Genomic DNA, 19,704 nt, shown 5'->3' on the forward strand with positions numbered 1-19,704 from the left:
AACAAAAGAAAATCCTTCGTAAATATCGAACGGTGGGGCTGGTGTTTCATACGGACCTCTGCGAATGTCAACACTCTAAGGAAATTCTATATGTTTAAGTTTTCTAAGCAAACGTTTTGACACAGTATAAGTCTTAGCAAATATCGGATGCATTCAGTTCCCTGAAATAGCTAAAGAATAAGCCCGGGATTTGTTTTAGAAAGCTAATATTGATCTGAGGAGGAAATGCATTCATATGTGCTTTGTGACGCTTTTACTCTTTTAAAAGTGTATAAAAAAGAAAGTTTTCAGAGCTTTTGTGAAACAGGGAAAGTTTCACAGACAATGGCGGTCTCTTACGTTTCTCTTCCTTTATTGCAAATAATTTCAATGGACCTCAAAAGTCATAGAAGCTGCAATTACGTTCTAAGGTTAAATCTTCGTCAGCCGTTGGGAACAGAGATAAAATTTATGTACACTCTTTTGTTTCAATCTTCGATCTACGTCATTTAGACACATACCTACTTTTATACAGAGTCCTTGATGCACTTTTCATATGATATCAACTGCAAATCTAAAACATTCAAAGATGGTCATTTTTTTTAATTTTGGTCAAACAATATACGAACTCCATTTTCACCGAGTCCATACTATGTATATGTACGCCTTTTGCGTTAGTTCCTTTTTTCATCAAAACAACCCTTTCTTGCATTTTCTACAGATGCGTTGTCTAATGGACCGGACCCTGCTTGAATTTTCTATTTGTTCAAATACGTACATCAAACATTAAGCGAATGTCAAGTGTTTACACGAATAAGGGGTACAGCGACATGGGGAGAAATCACTTGGTACGGACAAGCAATACAGGTCTACTTCTCCCCAACACCTGCAAAACCACGTATAATGTATACTCCATTTAATCTTTAAAGTAATTTTAAACTTGATAGCCACGGTCCTCCCATTATGAACAACGTACTTGGGTAAATATATGTCATTCTGCGGGGCTATATCAAACCAATGAAAGAGAAAAGAAAAAGTAATTGAACTTGTTGCGAAGGAAGAAAATTGTTCTCAGAATGGGGGTTTGCATGGGTCTCGTAAATAGAATGATTTTGCAAAAAATCCAGCCCATTCTCGAAAAAAAATTTAAGTGTAAAGTTATTTGACATTTTATTTCTGAATAATTGATAGGCTCAGACGATTGAATTTCAAATACAATCGGGATTTTTTGTCTAGATAATGGAAAAAGCAATTCTGAACGATTTTTTAACAACACAAATCCTCCAACCCATTAGGGAGAATGGAAAGATACTGATCAAAATGTAATCACGTTGACTTAATTGAAATATAAGGTCAACGATCAAATGTTGTTCAGATATGCATTTGTTTACTCGTATATATATTCACTTGATTTGGAATTTGCCTTTAGGATACAGACCATCCCGGAAAGCTGAGAAAAGAAAATTCAAATGTATTCAAGTTGTGTTTTGCTTGAATATGCGTCGATAGAAAGATGTTATTGTTAAGTTATGATTTACCGGTTTAAATATCAATATTGGTATTTTACTAACATTTGATGCACTAACTTTCAATATGCAATCAAAGAAGTTCAAAATCATGACGAATTCTATGTTGTAATATGCTGAAAGACCATAGAAGATAGAATGCGGCCATTGCGGGTCACGTGATAGATGTCACATTACACCTTAAAACGTGTAATCTGTTAAGTGCAGTGACAGAACGGTCACTTCTTTGCAGTGACCATTAAACAAAAAACAATGAATTTGTCAGCGGAAGAGACATCCGGTATTAGTAGCTGTCAATTTCTTTTGCAAGTGACACCGACACCTCTGCGACATATTTGATATCGATATGCGGCAGACGACAAAGTTTTTACCGCCTTTTGCGTGTAGTTTTTTGCACGTTAAGTCGAAACATTTGACAGCAGGTGCTTTTTATAGATATGGTTATTAAATAAAACAAATTGGCAATCAATGCATTACTTTTACATACGAAATGGAAATGCGCCTGTCTAAAATTATGCTGCCTTGATGTGACAAAATCACTGATTTGCTACGTCATTGATGATATGGAAGTTACGTACTGTTTTAATTAAACCTAATTTTGATTCATCATAATTCATTTTAAACATCGGACCTTTAACCGTTCGCGTTTTTCATATTCCCAAAGCTTACGCAATAGTTAACAAGTCAAAACACATGTACTGATATAAACTTGCAGTTCAATCAAAAGATAAGTTAATTTTAGGATAATATTCAATAAAGAACTGGTACAGGTATTGTCCCGTGTTAGGTAATTCTCAGATATGATTTCTTTTGAACCGCATTCCCAGCTGGACTCTGTATTAAAGACTTTGTTGACACTTGTCAATTTCACTCAAACTTTGACAAATATACAAGGCCACGGAACCCTTACCTACCAAACACACTATTTTTAATTGAAAGTATTTATACCTTTCAATGTTTGAAGTATAGAGAGTCTTGAGTCTTTACAAACAAATATTTGGGATAGTAGAAATGAAAAATGTAATTAACATTGGAACAAAAATATCCCGATTTAAAAGATGAACAAAAAGAAATAGTCAATGAAAAGGAATGAAAAATCTGAAGAACTCTCGGTGGATGTCTGAGACGGGATCGCTGTGAAAATCCTGACCCACTTCATACCCGGAAAAATACCCTCCTCTGAAGTTGTTCAAAACCCTACCCATTGAGACTAGTGTGTAAGTTCGATCTTTGTTGGCCGCTTAAGTACACAATCACACGATTCGCTGGTTAGGTATCTCAATTAGAAGTTGGTAATACGAAGGGAAAAATTCCCTCTCAAGTGGATTTACTAACACCCTGCTATTGTGAGAGGTATCCAGCTTTTCAGACTATTTCTATTGTATTCACACCTGTACAGTTCAGCTTTATAAGTCGCCATTTTAAGGATTTTCTTCTCTCGCTTTATTCACAGTACGTGTAAATTCCCATTTAAGCATGATCTCGTTGCATATGTCATTTGATTAACCTTCACCTATCCGAGGGACACATTTAATGAATTCTTAATCAGATATGGGCATAAAAATTCCATATTTGCGAGTTTTAATTACACGATCTTCCGAATATGACTATCTAACCATAAGAAAGAGGTTTCTGGACAGAACTAGGCACCAACAATAAAATTTGTCAAAACAATCATATTCTTAGGCAAGCGGGCGAAAAATATGTTTCATTTAAATATCCGAGAGCGATTACACAATATCATTGGCATCAAATTTGATCCTCATTAAAGGGAAATTATATACTAATGGAAACACCTGCATGTATTGTATAGAAATCGACACGGGTTTTAGTGTTTATGAGAATTTATTGTGAATTAATTTTAATAACATTGCACAATATATCCCCAGAAACGTGTTGCTTGCATTCTTTGAGGATACCGACTTCTTTAAAAGTACAGGGACTGATAGTATTAAAAATTTAATTACTGGTGAGAAACATCTGTTGCTTACTGGCCTCTTGTTATTTTCGACCCCAAGGTGTTGTTTCAAGGGTGGAAGTAAAAATAGTGTTTGAATCAACTATATACCATCTATGAGCAATAGCCCTTCTTTCTTCCCCCTTGAATATGTTTGTAAATTCTTATCTTCAACGCCTTAGCTGATCGATTTTAATTATAAATGTTTCCCCAAGTCTATATTGCATAACGTCTTCCAAGCCCGCAGACACTTTGAGTCGAGAAACTCTCCAAATCTTCTTAAAAACTTCTCTAACGAGCCAACAACAGGTGTCGCAAGATGAAAAGGCAGAAAATCGGATAAAATTGGGCTCCGGACACATGTATTGTGAAGAAAAACATTAATTAATTCTCTCCAGGTGTGAAACAGGTGCGAATTTTGGCACAACTCAAAATAAATCCTTATTTGATGATAGCAGGCGATTTGTTTGCATTTTGGAAGCCGCGATATTACCGTGCCTCTCAATCCAAGTTTGTTTGACAGAAAATAGATTATTCACAGTTTCTAGTCGGTTTTATTACCTAGAATGCTGTTTTTTGATAAGCGACACAAGCATTCGTATTGTAGAAACGGCATGCTCTACCCTAGCTTAGTAATGAAAATCGATACTGTACCCCAAAAAACCCAAACACAACACCCTTGCCATCCCGTTAAAGTTTTTATGTAAATCTTAGTTACTTGCAAAGTTTTAAAGCTAGAAAACATTAACATATTAATAAATTTTGAATTATAGTTTTTTTTTTTCAATTTACTAGTACTACACGCGTATGTTAGCATATAACTATAAAGTGTGTTCAATATTCTGCTGGTTTTTTTTCTTTGATAGAGAGAAAGAAAAGACAAACAGAGAGAGAGAGAGATAGAGAGAGAGAGAGAGAGAGAGAGAGAGAGAGAGAGATTTTTCTTTGACTTAGTAACGAATGAATTTTTGACGAAATCTATGGGATTAAAAACCATTGATCTCCGTCTATGTGTTCAAAATCAGAGATATCTCCACAGAAAACAGAAGTTTATGAAAAAATATTTGTATAACATTATTGATGTTGAGATTTAGGTATTACATGGAAGTACGATCCGTTAGCCTGGGAGCCGAATGCTTGGTTAATAAGTGGATGATGATTCCCTAGAAAATACACAACATATATTCCCCCAACCCCTTTTTTACACTCTCAGTATACATTTACGATGTTAATTGGGACTGTATTTCTATAAATATTATAAATAAAAATGTAGCCGCCACAGCATCACTCTCAGCGAGGTTTCGTTTTTTTAATTTAAATTTTCATGAAAATGTTCTTTAATAAACAAACTTTCTTTAAATTTTCCATTTATTTTTAAAAATCTTAATCGTAGTGTCTTAACAAAAATTTAGATTATTGATAATCAAAATTTGTACATGACAACTGGTTTGTCATGTACAAATTTTGATTATCAATAATCTGAACTGTAAAGGACAGTAGTTTTTGCTGGATAAGTATATAGTGTAACCAATACAAACAGAGACCCGCTTAAACCAAATAACAGATATGTCATAATTATATTCGACTACATTTGTATACATTTGTATGTACTATTTATCCAACGCATTTCAACAAGCGACTGATATATATTTTGGAGTGGGGCTTGCAAAGAATATTCTAAATAATGGTTTTAACACGTCCATCGTAATAAATATGAGTTTTGCATTCTTTATATACAAACAGCTGTTTAAACAGTGCCAGGTTAACTCAAAATAAATTATTTCCCTTAATTTTCGAATCTCGTGCATTCTAAAGTAAATTGCACTGCACTACACAGCTCTGCACTACACTACACTACACTACTCTTCACTACACTTCTCTATACTACACTACACTACACTACACTACATTACACTACACTACACTACATTACACTACACTACACTACATTACACTACACTACTCTACACTATACTACACTACACTTTTCTACACTGCACTACATTACACTACACTGCTCTAAACTACACTACACTACACTACATTCCTCAACACTACACTAAATTGTACTTCACAATACTGCTCTGCTCTGCACTACATTACACTACACTTATCTCACTACGCTACACTTATCTGTTAAGCACTACACATCACTGCTCAACACTACACTACACTTGCTCATTTGTTTTTTTTCATTCAAATAATCGTGGTCGTGAATGGAAAAGTTAAAATGACGTCGTGAAAGGCCCTTGCTATGACATGTAACACACGGTTAAAAACATTGAAATATTCTCTTAGATTAGATATCGGTGTATTTGCATCCTTCGCAGATAGCAAAGCGCTTACAGATTTTGTTTACAAACCACCAACTTGAACCATTCCAAAGGCATGAAAATTCAGACAAGTTTATTGAAGATTTTTTGATGTACAAGAAGATCTTCAAAGTTTAACGATATCAAAGTGATAGATTTTAGAGGAAACGGGATAAAGTAATCATAAGTTACTTAATTTCTGCTAAACATGACACCTCGTCCGCGGCTGGTGACATTGAATCAACGAGATGAAATGAAATTCTAGGCCAGAATTAAAGATAAAAAAGAGTTTGATAGAACACTCGAGATCACCGGGTGGGGGACAGGCCATTAGAATCATACTGTGCAAGCCATTGATCCTATAGTTGCACCTTCGAGATGTTTGACATTTAACCTTTCTTTAAAGAAGGTCTTCCAAACCTTCGGTTTCCCGGGAAACGGACCCTCTGTTATGTAATAGAGACCCACGTGTCACGTTGTCTAGTATCCATTTTGTGTTTAATTGACAGAAATATTCCTATGAAGACCCTCTATGCTAATAGAAACAAAAAGAACTGTCAGGTATTTTTTATTTGAAATTGCGTGGGGTGGTTTTAAATACCTAAAAAGACGCTTTAAATCTATGCGTAAAAAACCTTCAGAAATCTGCATTTCATAAATGATGAAATTGTTGACAAAATTCTTTCGATATCAAAATCAAAAAAAAAATTCGGTTGACGAGTGACATTGAGAGCACATTGACCTCATTGGTATATGCAAATAATTCATTCGTGCGTTTATTGATTTCATTTTTTTGGTGGTGAAATTTCTTTTTCATTTACAAAGTCCCAGGTCATTTTTAGAAATTTTTTTTATGCAACAACAGCAAAATTGACAGTAATTTATACAAACAGAATAAAATTAATCCTAAAGGTCTGATGAAAATCCCATTGAAATGTTTCATCCAAAACTTACAGAAATATCAGTCTAGATTCTTCATTTTTTAGAAGTTACTAATATATCTACACAAAAAGGACAACATGAAAGCACCCCCCCCCCCCGTCTTGACAAAAAAAGGCCAATATAGAGCCTGTTCCACGTGATGTTTCGTATTTTCAATAACAGTTTACTATCTGAGATTACTAGTTATCTAGAATGTCTTGAAACGTATTTGATATACAGCTATAAAAATTAACAGGATTAAATTGACCAAATTCACTGAAGTGGGAAAACACAGTAGGGGTAGGTGTTCACTGTGTTTTATCAAAGTTCACTGGATATCAATTTTCGCGTATGTAAATGATTATTGAAGTGCAAATCCTTATAACACATTGTATTGATATGTTCATTGACCACGAAATTTTGTATCGCTGAAACTGGGATTTTAACTTAATCCACGAAATTTATTCCCCGCAAAAATTAATAAAGCCACAGTATACAGTATTCTAATACACGAATTAGAGGTACCGCCGATGATATTTTTGTGAAAACAAAACATCGTGAAAACCCCCCCCAAACAAAATAAAATTCAACATATTTGTATATACATGCTCACATATAATTGAATCACTTCTGGTTGTTGTTTTTTTTTAATAGAAATAATGGTTTCTCTCCATAATTTGACTTCATGATTACACATAAATCTGCTATATGAGTCATTCATATCAATAACACAGATCGTTATATCTCGTTTATATTCCATTTTTTACATTATTAGATATTTCAATGCTCTTTTAATCACAGTTTGATATGGACAAAAATTATAATGCCTTACGGGAATATAATTCATACCACGTGACCTCTCATTCTTGGGATTTACCGGTTACTCAAACGACCTTCAATTCAACAGTTGGCATAATTTTTTTTCTAATCCAGCGATTTACGTAAGAATACACCACCCACCCAATGGTTGAAGGCAAAGAAAGCAGTCACCGGTGTGTCTTTGAGATGTTGTTTCCTGAGAGAGAGAGAGAGAGAGAGAGAGAGAGAGAGAGAGAGAGAGAGAGAGAGAGAGAGAGAGAGAGAGAGAAAGAAAGAAAGAAAGAGAGAGAGAGAGAGAGAGAGAGAGAGAGAGAGAGAGAGAGAGAGAGAGAGAATGAGAGAGAGAATGAGAGAGAGAGAGAGAGAGAATGAGAGAGAGAGAGAGAGGTTTTTAGAATTCATTTGAATGTTCTTTGGCACCATTGGAAATTCTGTTAATGTTTCTCAACTGTAATTAGTTTTTAGAAGACTTTGTCATTCCGCTTATCGAAATTCAAACATTCTGTGCCAAAAAAACTCCATCGATCGTTTAGATGTAGGAAAATAATCGTATTTCTATTGTTTATTTTTGGTGTTTTCTCACATTTAGTGCTTGTTTATTCAGATGTTTGAAAGTAGGTGCATTACGTATAAAATTTCAGGAAAAAGAGAAGCTGAAATGGAAGGATGTTTTCCATCTCGCAAGGAAGTAATTAGGAGGTGTAGGATGGTAGTATTTTTTAACAGGCGAAGCTTGGGATAATGCCGCATGTTTATAGTCTTGTCTCAGACGGTCGGTGACGGAATCTATTTGGTTATATAAATCCTAGGTACAGCACAACATACCCCCAAACGTTGACAGATTTTGCCACTAATTACAGAAGCGCTGACAGATCAACCTATTGCATATTATGTAAGAGTCTGTGCCTCGGTCGTGCATCCGCTCCATATGTACGATGACATGCATGTCTGACACTCCGGCGTGGAGGCGTCAGTGAGGCAGGGCGCACAGTGCGGCTGTGTATGATGGGAGAAGTCTGACTACACGGCCTATACAGTATATTGGGAATAATATGATTTTTTATTCAGTTCAATAAACACATACATATATAAACATATGATAATACATTTTACGGATGAAAGCACAAATATCATTTTATAGCTAGAGCTTAGCAACATACAATTGTCAAAAAAAAATCGACAACCGTTTATTTGAGAGAGAGAGAGAGAGAGAGAGAGAGAGAGAGAGAGAGAGAGAGAGAGAGAGAGAGAGAGGAAGTTAGGTCGAAGAAGGTACGCAATAGGAAGGACATATAAAAAGGTACACGTATCCACGTAGTCAGTGATTTCAATACTACCGAAGGTCAGTCAAAATGGCAAAGTACTCATGGGACAAGATTGTGTATGCATTCTCTTAATGTATTTCGTGCGTGTAATCCCACTCATCTGAATACTATATGTAACCACGTGACGTGTTGTACATGTATCTCTAACAGATCCCTTAGTTGGCCTGAAATACAAAATATTACATGAGTATATTATATTTCTCGGTATGCATTGGAACATGACAGAAAAGTACTTGTCCTCTTACACTAGATGCACCATACTAATGGTCTCACGTTCTAGAAGAAATGGTGTTCGATAATGAATTAATCATTACTGCCGTGAGGTGTGACAATCTTAATACAGGATATTACTCTCTTTGTTTCTTGTCTGCATTTTTGTGCAGCTATGATTAAATTTCTACGACGGATAATCTTAATTGGATATCAAACTGTGCTGATAAAATCTGAACTGCATGTTGAACTCTTATATGTTTGCTCAGAAGTCTTGTAGTTCGACACCCTTGAACAATGTGACAGCTTTCAACAAGGGTAAATAAGCCGCAAATCGTATTGTATTTGAAGTGCACATGATAAATGGCCTATCCTGGACGAAAAAGGTCCAACCGTTGTCTGAAAGTTTTTATCATGTGGCCTAAGCGACCCTCATTTACATCGTTTCAAGCTATCCCGCTGTTTGTGCAAGCGGCCCAGATCAACCCCAGGTTGTGATAAAGCACGACCCAGAGAAAGATCCGCTACCCGACGTACAGGGTTGTTACCAAAAAAACAACTGCATTGCGTCGTTTCTGCGATATACAATATATTGGTAGATAATATGCTCTCATAAGCAAACACAACTTGGCAAAAGTTAATTTAAAGTCGTGTTTTATACGTTAATCGGGTTTCAGGTGATAAATAAATCAAGGTATATCTGCATTTCACACCAGGTCAGACATTTCTGAGTGCAAGTCGGGGTAAACTTCCCCCTGTCCTAAACATAGAACGCAGTAAAGGTGGACTACATTTTTGCGATTGGAAAACCCATACCATCACCGTGACGCAATTCGTCAAAGAAAACGAGCCGATCTCATCAGAAAACATGCAAAAAACGAAAAAAAATAATGAAATACTCAGAGCAATAGCTGTTCATGAATGATAGAGTGTGACTATCTAAAGAGCAATTTTATTTATTGATTAGCTCTTCGTTTTCCGATCGAAGCATCTCTAGATGTCCTTGTAGATTCACACATTTCTAAAAATATGGCAACCTGATGGTATTTCAGTACTACTTATGGTCGATTTGCAAGTCAACATAAGGTTTCAAAGGCGGAAATGCTATTCATTGAAAAGCATGAACGACTGCAATTTACCATAATAGACGAATTTGAAATGCATCTGATGTCAAGTTACAGTTTCTATCCAATTAGCTGGGATTCAGGGTTTTTTTTTCATATGGAGCAATTGCATTTGTAATCATTAGGTTCTCTGCTGTAGGTAAGTTCCTCCAACGCTGCCTCTCTTTTTGACCGTCATACCTTGCACACCCTTATTTATGCCTTTGTTGCTCTTTTCTGCGTAGGGCCAAGTTTGCATTACTGACCAAACGAACGGTCTTAATTTAATCACTGAGTTTTGCAAATCGTCATCAAGTACCAATCAAAGGCTTGAAAAAAAAATAAACACAGTATTAATATTAATGCACTAATAATATGATAATGGATATTCTGAAAATAATTAATCAAATTAACTGTAAATTAGTTCACTGCTGTTACTGCAACTAATGGTTTATATAAATACCTCGCTGTTCAGAACACGTGCATTGCGGTTTGGGGCACGCCAACCTAAATTGCATATTCGTGCGAGGGTGCGACAAGCAATTGGTCCTACGAGTATAATGAAGCCTTACGTTATAGGAATTTTGATTTTGAAAGTATGAAATTGCAAGGACTCAACCGAAAACATACGCATTTTATTGCCAGCTGATTATCAAATACGGCTTTCCTAGAAATTATTGCTTGAATGATCTTTTGCTCAACATTTCATTAAGGTAATGACACGGGAAATTTCTTTTTACTAAAGTGTTAAAGTACTTTTAAGTTTCAATGATATGGTAAACGGATTCTTAGGGTAATAAATCTTCTTTGTTTCGAACATCTTTTGCTCTAAATGGAACGTTCGTCCTTCTGAAAGCATGCCACTGATCATCCGAGATAAAAGGAATCGGATTTTGGATTCATGATGCTTAAAATAAAACAGATTAAAATAGACCCATTCCTACAAGAACTTTTAGCTAATTTTGTTCATTATTCGGTGATAAAAGTAAACGTAACCTTATATGCATAGCGAGTGTGTCAGCATAGCAAGTGTGTCATATCGAGAGAGAAAAAAAATTAAATCATGTAAAAGATAAGTAAATAGTTATTCAACTTTTTCTATCAAATCAAACTCGAATATTAGATCTAATGGGTTCGTCAATTCATTTTTTGAACTGTGACTCACAAAAAATGAAACGCTGAAGGATTTGTTCTTAGCCAAACTGGAACCTTTGCTAATCTCATCCTTTTGGTTTAGCTTACAAAATGGTGTCAAAAGTTTTGAGAAGAAGGCGCGAAAACATCAAAACATTTTACAAAAGACGGCACCAAAACTTGGATCGATCGCGAGGCAACGCGCCGCAAGGACCAGGCATCAAGTAAAAAAAAAAATAAAATATAGAATGAAACAGTATGATCCGAAATGTTAGCCCGTCGAGGAGGTATAGCATAAGATCGCTGGATTATTGGCTTGTATGCGTAAAGAGAACAAAGACGGGACTTTGTCAATAATATTTAATGCCACGATAAGACAAAACTTGGGGATATAAAACAATAATCGGACATCAAATTTGGGAACTTGAGAAAATTTTCGCGGGGCTTGAGAGATAACAGCAAGCATAGGTACATCGATCGACGGATAAGAAAATGTCCACGTCCTGTGGAAGAGGAATTTTCAGATTTGTGTTTTTTTTAATTAAGATTTGAAATTGTTTTCAGTTGTTTTCAAAAAGAGAGAAAATTGTTATTTTTAAAACAAGAAATACATCAAACTATTTAAAAAACTTCAAATATGTAAGTTAAATAAATTTTGGGTTTTATATTAATAGAACTATCTCGTACACAGAACTTCTGTACGATATCGTCTTTGTCCATATCATTTCATGTACCTTTAGAAAATTGGAAGATTTGAAATCTGCAAATGACGAATGCATAACATACAAATAACATCTGTTAGAATGCGTTACGCCCATTTGAAATTTAAATTAATCAAGAAATAGATGCCTACAATTAGTGGACCCTGGGCGGCTGATGCATTAATTCATATAAAAGCCCTAATTGTCCATAATATAATCATATACACTGTGTATTTTGTTTATACAATCTTACTAGGTTTGTTCTCAAAGAGTTTAATCCTTGTTAAATATTTCATTTCATCGATGATCGACGTTATCATGCCAAGGAATAATCATGATTCAGTTGAAGTTTTAACATTTTTAAAAAAAAAGGGGGTTTATGATTTTACACACACAAAATATATTTTATATGTGAGAATCAACGACAAAAAATAAACGTATCTTTATTAGACCGACCAATTTCACAACTCTAAAAATATATAAAAAGTTTTTTTTTTCAAATATACATAAAGATATACTGCTTTATGAGACATGGACGAGTTTGCCAGAATAGTTACCAACTAACACCTTGAATTTACAACAGCCCTGATGGGTCAAGTATCGTTGCTGGAAACATTAGGAAGAAATCGTGCCAGGGCCTCTCTCCCTCACTCGGCTTGTTGATTTCACTTCAGAGGAGAAAAGAGTTATAACGTTCGCGCCTTTGTCCTTCATGCAAAATAAACACAAATTTATTGATTTATGGCCAATAAAAGCACAGGTAAGTGTTTTATTGTATTTGTCTAAATTCGCTCGTTGAGCGGAAAAAAGGATAGGCGCACAAGATCTTGAAATTATACTTTGATTTACCAGATTTGGCTGGACTTTCTGTTCTGTTGTACATTTTATTAGAATGTATGCCCGTCAGTCAAAAGTGAAGTTAGTAAGAATCAACCATTGTGGACTTTTTGCCAAAAGAGGGCTGAGATTTCGCGAAAAAACGACTATATACCCAGCTGAAAGAATTCAATCTAGTCTATAGAACTCAACATTTTGTTATCACACAAATGTAATGTAACACATTTAATGTGTATTCAAATGACTACATGTATTTTGGTAAATGATATGGCACATAGCAAGACACAATAAAGCCATAAACAACGACGAAATTAATGTTACTGACAGACATAATCCGAAGTTATAAGTTTATTGAACAAACTGCGCACTACAGATTACGATAGTAACACCATTAAGGAGGTTTCCCATGGGTGTTTTGATGAAGAATGGCGTAGCTTATTAAATAAATGTTCCATGTCACATTACAGATTAGATGCGGCAGATGAACATCTCAAACAATTAAATGGTCCTCGAAAATAGTTCAGAACTGAAGCCATATACTGGTACTTGCTACTTGAATATATCCTGCATAATGTTTGAGCAATGCATAGCCAAACAGAATCAAATGATTGGTACTCAAAAAGGTTGCTCATCCTTCAACTCTCTGATTTTCTAAGTCTTATTATCTTAAGCTTTCTATAGTATTGCATTTTCATTAACTGAGTAAAGAAATTATACCATGGTATCATTGTGTTTTGCAAACAGAGAATCATAACCAAGTTAGGCTATCAGATAAAATAGATGTAAACTAGAATAGAGTAAAAATAAAATACTGACGAAGAGTATAGCTCACAAAATCTTACCTAACAGTGAAGTGTCCATCTTTCTACAACAATCAAAGTCAACTTTACTCTTAAGTTATATGTTCATGACCATTTTAGGCCATATTTACCTCAGTGTGAAAAAGAGTTCTGTGTAAACTGTAAAGATATATGGAAATACTTAAAATTGAAAGCTAAAATATTTTGATTTTTTCTTTGGTAAATGTTAGTTTATGGCCTATATTATCATATGTCAAAGTTTAGGTCAGATCTGATGGTTAATTTTTGGACCACCTAGCCTCGTTAATAAACCAAGCGTTATAGAGCACAAAGTTTAGAAAACAATAAAGATTTTCAGATATCAACAAATATTCCTTAAACTGAAGAGTTATCAAACCTTGCTAAAGGACCGGAAGTCGAGATCTGACCAACATGGCAATACCAAAAATACACAACAAAACGACATTTTTAATAGCTTTGTTGAACATAGTTTTCAAAATCAATTTTAATTCAATACTAAAGAAATAATTCACAGTTTATAAAGAATATATATGCAGTTATTTATATTTTTCCTTCGTTGTTAATTATTCCCAAATGTACTCTTAGTATGTATGATAAATATAAATAGACAATAACAACCATTTAACTCAACCAGAGCATGGACTATGTATATATGTATCAAAGAGTTTTAAATTCAATTTGATTCAATTTTGATACATGTTCAAATTTCCCCAAATATTAATTTGCTTTTGGGACGTCAAACGATATCTGTTTAGTTTGATAACCAATCCCCTTATATTCAAACATTTTCAAAACAAAAAACATTGCATGTCAATATAAAGCAGACGATAACTGTCACGTGATCTGAAATGCAAGAACACGAAGTCCGAAATGCCATGATTTGGGCAATTCAATCTAAAAAGGGTATCAGATTTGTCATAAAAAGAGAGCATGTGAAGTTCTGTTTGTCAGAAATCGATTGAAGAAAAAGCCATTTTTCTTGGGTTTCTTATAAAAACAATTTTGTTCCGTAATCGACGGAGTATTATTCCAGCTCCAGTAACCACTTGTGGAAACTTGGTAATTTCATTTCTCTCTCCCTCCCTATAGTGTTTCAACACGGACAGCCACAAAATTAAAGACCCCATTCAGAGATTTTTTTTCAGAAGGGAAGGATAGTAAACTGAGCTAATGTAGAAGAAGGCAACTTGAAATAAAAGGACGAAATTACTTCCATGCCATGAATCGCTCACACGGTCGATTAGTCAACCGGAAAATGACGCTTTACACGCAGGGCTAGGGGTAATGTGGACACGTATTGTGTTGGAACACCGGATTCTTAATTAAAAAACAATTTAATCAATTGATTGTTCTGGTACTATATAGATCTTATCTGGGACTCGTTCATTATGTGGAGCTCTCTCATCATTGGTTAATTAGGTTGGGAGATATCCTATTAGTTTTTTTCTGGGATGATTTAAGTCAAACAACCTTCACCAAAAATGCTGATTAAATCAACACGCTGAAGGGGGATCAAAAAGAATTCATCCCCGCATCTTTGCTATTTTTGGTTAAAAAAATTCACATGATATTTTTGTCATCATATTCTACTTCCAACAATTCAAACCTTATCTCCGAAAATCTTTTTGGGTAGCAATCTTGTTATATAAAGCTTGAGTCAAACTGGAGAGTGCAGATAGGTTGAATTAGGGTACTTAATGATCAGATCAAAAGGTTTTCAAGGTAAGGAAGACGAAATTTTGAAGAAAAAGTCTAAATAGCACAGAAAATGGAGTAAATCCTCGAATATGACATCACTAAAACTAAAAACTAAATATTGCGCGAGATTTCATAATTTGCAAAATAGAACACATGTGACTAGTGTTCGTAAAATATGGTCACTTTATAAATTTTGTTAAATAAATATATATATATATTTTATTATCACATTTTGCCCAAATACAAGCAAATTTTTATGCAAAAAGCTTCAAATGGCAAAACCAATACTTTTCAGCTAATGTCTGTCGCGTCTAGGGCACGTAAAAATTGTTGTTTAATTGAAATTGGATTTCGTTAATCAAACTGAAAACAAATTTAATCCTAAAACCGAGAGAGACTAGACGTATGGACTATTCCGCATTGTCACAAAATGTCAGCAATCTATTAGTACTGTGAGAAATTCACCCCTCTCCCAAAATTCCTGCAAAACTGAAACTATTTTGATCTAGACACACATTAACTTTTCTAACCTATGTGCTGTAAAAAAAAGAGTAATGCAAATCACATTCCCTTAACTCTAAATCAGTGCATTGACATTATCGACAAAATCCTCTTTCTAGAACAAGGCTCCATTTCATGGTGCCCTTGCAAAAAAATAATTTACAGCAGTTCTTGAGTGATCAAGTCATCTATGGTTTTATTCTAGTCATCTTTAATTTTATATTTCATTCAGGGTATCGCAAGGCAGTAAAACTTCCTGGCAGTGTGCTTTCTAGGTGTCCCTTATAAGTCTGACTGTTACTAGTTACCGGGGACGGGACGGTTTACGATAAGGAGGTGCGTGATTACATGCATTTGGTGCCGCTTTGTTCAAGCAACAAGTGCACTGTTTAAACAAACTACTTCCAAATCTGCTCCGGGGTCGCGAAATCGATAGGGATATCGCACACTTCTTCGCAGTCGGAGAACTTAAGGTATACACTCGCTATTCGTGTCATTAGCCAGTTTATGGGTTTTTTTTCTTTTTCTTTTTTTTTTTTTTTTACATAGAAACGTCTATTTTGTGCAAGAAACTTAACAGTATGGGCACTATTTCAATAAATTAATAACTGCAGTAATTTAACCAATTTGTTAAAGAGATCTGCATATTAACAGTTAACTATTGATTGTTAAAAAATACCTGGATTTAGATAAATGGTTTATAATGATAAAATTTTTGGGGAAAAGTTTCTCCGTTCCAGCATCTCAATATCACAAGAGCAACTGATACACTACGGCCTATTGTTACGGATTATCTGATTGGAGAAAATTTGCCATCCGGGTTACTTAATCTGACCTTTTTGAAGCCCCGGCAGACAAAGGGACGCCGGATAGGGTTGTAAAGTAAGCCGGTAAGAAAGAGCGACGGTGAGTGTGTCAGGGATTGATTTTTTTAAAAATCTTCCTGCACCAAAATATGAACGTCGCCCGGGGATTCATAAATTTTCGCGTTGGAATGTTCCGTCTTCCCCCCGACTTGGCGATCTCGAACGCGACCAGAATTTGACAAGATACGGAGCCGATGTGTATGCAATATGAAAAATGATCCCCATCGATCAAACAAGAAGATTGTTGTCGGGTATCCATTGCAAAGGTGTAATCTTTGACACAGATTATTTTTTGGAGCGAATTTCAGTGTTTACTCTCAGAGTACAGCAACACCCAAAAATGAGATGAAAGTGCAAATACGAGCAAACATTTCAATGTATCACCTCGAGGTCAAACAGATATACTCGATTGATGAAGGTTGCTATCGCGTATCATATCAGGCGCTAGTTGTCACCTATGGGTGGCAATATTTGTTCAACCCGACCCTTGTAATCTCCTGCTCCATTGCAGCAGCGATATATATGTGCAATATGTGTACAAAGTGTCTGGGTATTTCACCGCTATTCGGTGACACAAGCTATTAGTATGTTATATTGTGCAATGGTGTACCCCCCTCCCTCTCTCTCTCTCTCACCTGCGTAGCATATCTTTTTATATCGTTTTAGATAAATGACCTTTTGCACGCATCAATAATTTATAGGTGCATTACAATTAGTGTTTATTTCACATTATTACGTTAAAAAAACCCATCAAACAACAACCCGCACAATGAACCTTTACCTGACACTTGTTTTGTTGGTCAATACAGGTATATTTAGGTATTCCGGAAACAACGCACCTGTTGTGACTTACCCGATTGATCCCTTCCCTTATATTTTAAATCTATGAAAATTATATGGCCGACACCGAAAATAAGGCTCTATTGTGATTTCTTTTGGTAACAGTTGCCTCTTATTTTAAAAGTCAGTCAGTTTGAGTCAATATTTCATGAATTTATTTTCTTCCCCTCCCCAGCTGTTACATTGTCTATTGGTAAATAGTTTTCGCTTCCATGGGTTTTCTTTGGTGAGTGTAAAAATTCCGGAAACCAGGTCTAAGGATTGTTTCGGAAATTATTAAGGTTTAAATATTGGCTTCAGATGTTAAGGATCAAATGAACATGGAATTTTGTGTCAATATTTTTTTTGGGTGATTAATATGCAGTTAAGTCTTAGGGTTGAATAATACCATTCATTGTTAGATTCGTATAATATAAGGGGTGGATGAGGAGGATGTGATGTTATATAATGGAACAAATATTACAAAAGAATGTATGACAATAGACTTGTACCTTTCTGATTTTGTGTGAAACCCGCTTACAAAATCCAAAAAACAACAATTTCACACCTGTTTTGTACATAGATTTGTTAATTAGACTTCTCTTTTGGTAAAGTTTCTAAGGATTAAAGAAGCACTTACAGTGCATGCGTTTGGAGCGTTGGGGCTGATACAGTACTGAATGCGTAGAGTCAATTTCTCATGCAGGGCGATATCATTAATTTTTTAATTCACCTCAAAATATGCACGCGAGCGTCATTAGCATAACCCCGAAATATATTGAGATATTGTTCAACTTTAATCAATATTATAGGTCTACATGAAAGGCCTTTGCATTCTGCTTCATAATCCCCGAACGTTATATTAATTTTCCATTTCTCTGAAGAATGGGTGTTACTACACCGGCCGACCCGCATTGAAACGGGCGTTATTAGAATTTAATTGATATCCCTTTTTTCTCAGTTCCTCTTCAAACTATTGAAACATACCAAGACACAAATTCACGCCATTGATTTTTATGAGATCTCTCAGCCTGAAATATTGGAGTATTTACTCTTCCTTCTGAAAGAAGACGTTTTCTTCGCGAAAGCAGCTCATTGCTTTGTGCTGAATAGGACCTGGCAAACATCGATTGAATTTGAGTAAAGAACCCTGGTCCATACTGGTCTTGTTTACAAGGGAAGAATACAAGCCCTAATTAAACTTTGGAGTACAAGACAAGCTCTAGAAGATGACAAAGCCCTGCAAATACTCCACAATTGACAGACATTTGAGGAGAATAGCCACGGCTTAATATCCATGCAACACTTCAATTCCCTGTGTTTACTTTTCCAAAAGTTTTAAAGAAATTTATCTCGTTATTAAATAACTCATGTCTCTTCATCGAGTTTTAATTAAAATAAAAAAATAAAAATTGTATAGTTAATAAAGAAGGGGGGAAATTCTCTTTTAATTGAATTTCAATTTGAGTTCTTGAATTTTGCATATTGGTTTAAGTACTGGAAAACTCAAGTTCAAGCCGTGTTAATGAAAATGGTCTAGATACTCAATAGTGAATGGTCTTGTTTAATTATCAGAGTGACCTTGGTTATCTTAATTATGAACAAAATATGCATCTCTTTTATTGAAACGACTGCATGCTCTTTTATACATTTAGACTAAACAAGTTGCCATCTTTTTCATTTTAGGGAACATCATTAGAATCATGTTGAGAAAAAGTTTGATTCCAAGTCATTCGACATGTAGTTCAAAGTTCAAGGGCATAAAAAGGACACCATGCTGTTTGGTTTACCGTCATTAATGCTAAAATTAACAAAGAAAAAGTTCTCTTCTTTTACCGCTTACTGATGGTGATCCAACTCATTGCACCTTTCTCGTTTTCATGAATATTCATGAAAAATAGTATTCATCATTTTTAATCCTACAGCAAGAAAGGAAAAAAACTTAAAATGTTTGGAGGTACATGTAAAATTAAAACGAAGTCAACGTCATGAGAACAGGAAGTTGACGAAAGATGCATATACGCATATGTATTATCGTGTTTGGTGAAATTCCCTTCACGAAAGTTTGAAGGAGCCAGTCAAATTGCAGTATGAATTACTAGTCAATAAGCGAATAAGCTGCCGGTCAGTGACTCCCAGTCTGAAAAAAAATTGGGATGGATGACCTGGGAGTCC

General features: G+C 35.1%; 1 long non-coding RNA gene across 1 annotated transcript; it reads left to right on the forward strand.

The window, feature by feature from the left end:
• Positions 1 to 12,492: 12,492 nt before the first annotated feature.
• LOC128178050 (uncharacterized) lies at positions 12,493 to 19,646 on the forward strand. Its single transcript, XR_008242897.1, has 2 exons — positions 12,493 to 12,747; positions 19,216 to 19,646. It is a non-coding gene; the product is annotated as an uncharacterized LOC128178050 (long non-coding RNA).
• Positions 19,647 to 19,704: the final 58 nt, after the last annotated feature.

Source organism: Crassostrea angulata, chromosome 3 (assembly GCF_025612915.1).
Source record: "Crassostrea angulata isolate pt1a10 chromosome 3, ASM2561291v2, whole genome shotgun sequence".
Taxonomy (NCBI): Eukaryota; Metazoa; Mollusca; class Bivalvia; order Ostreida; family Ostreidae; genus Magallana; species Magallana angulata.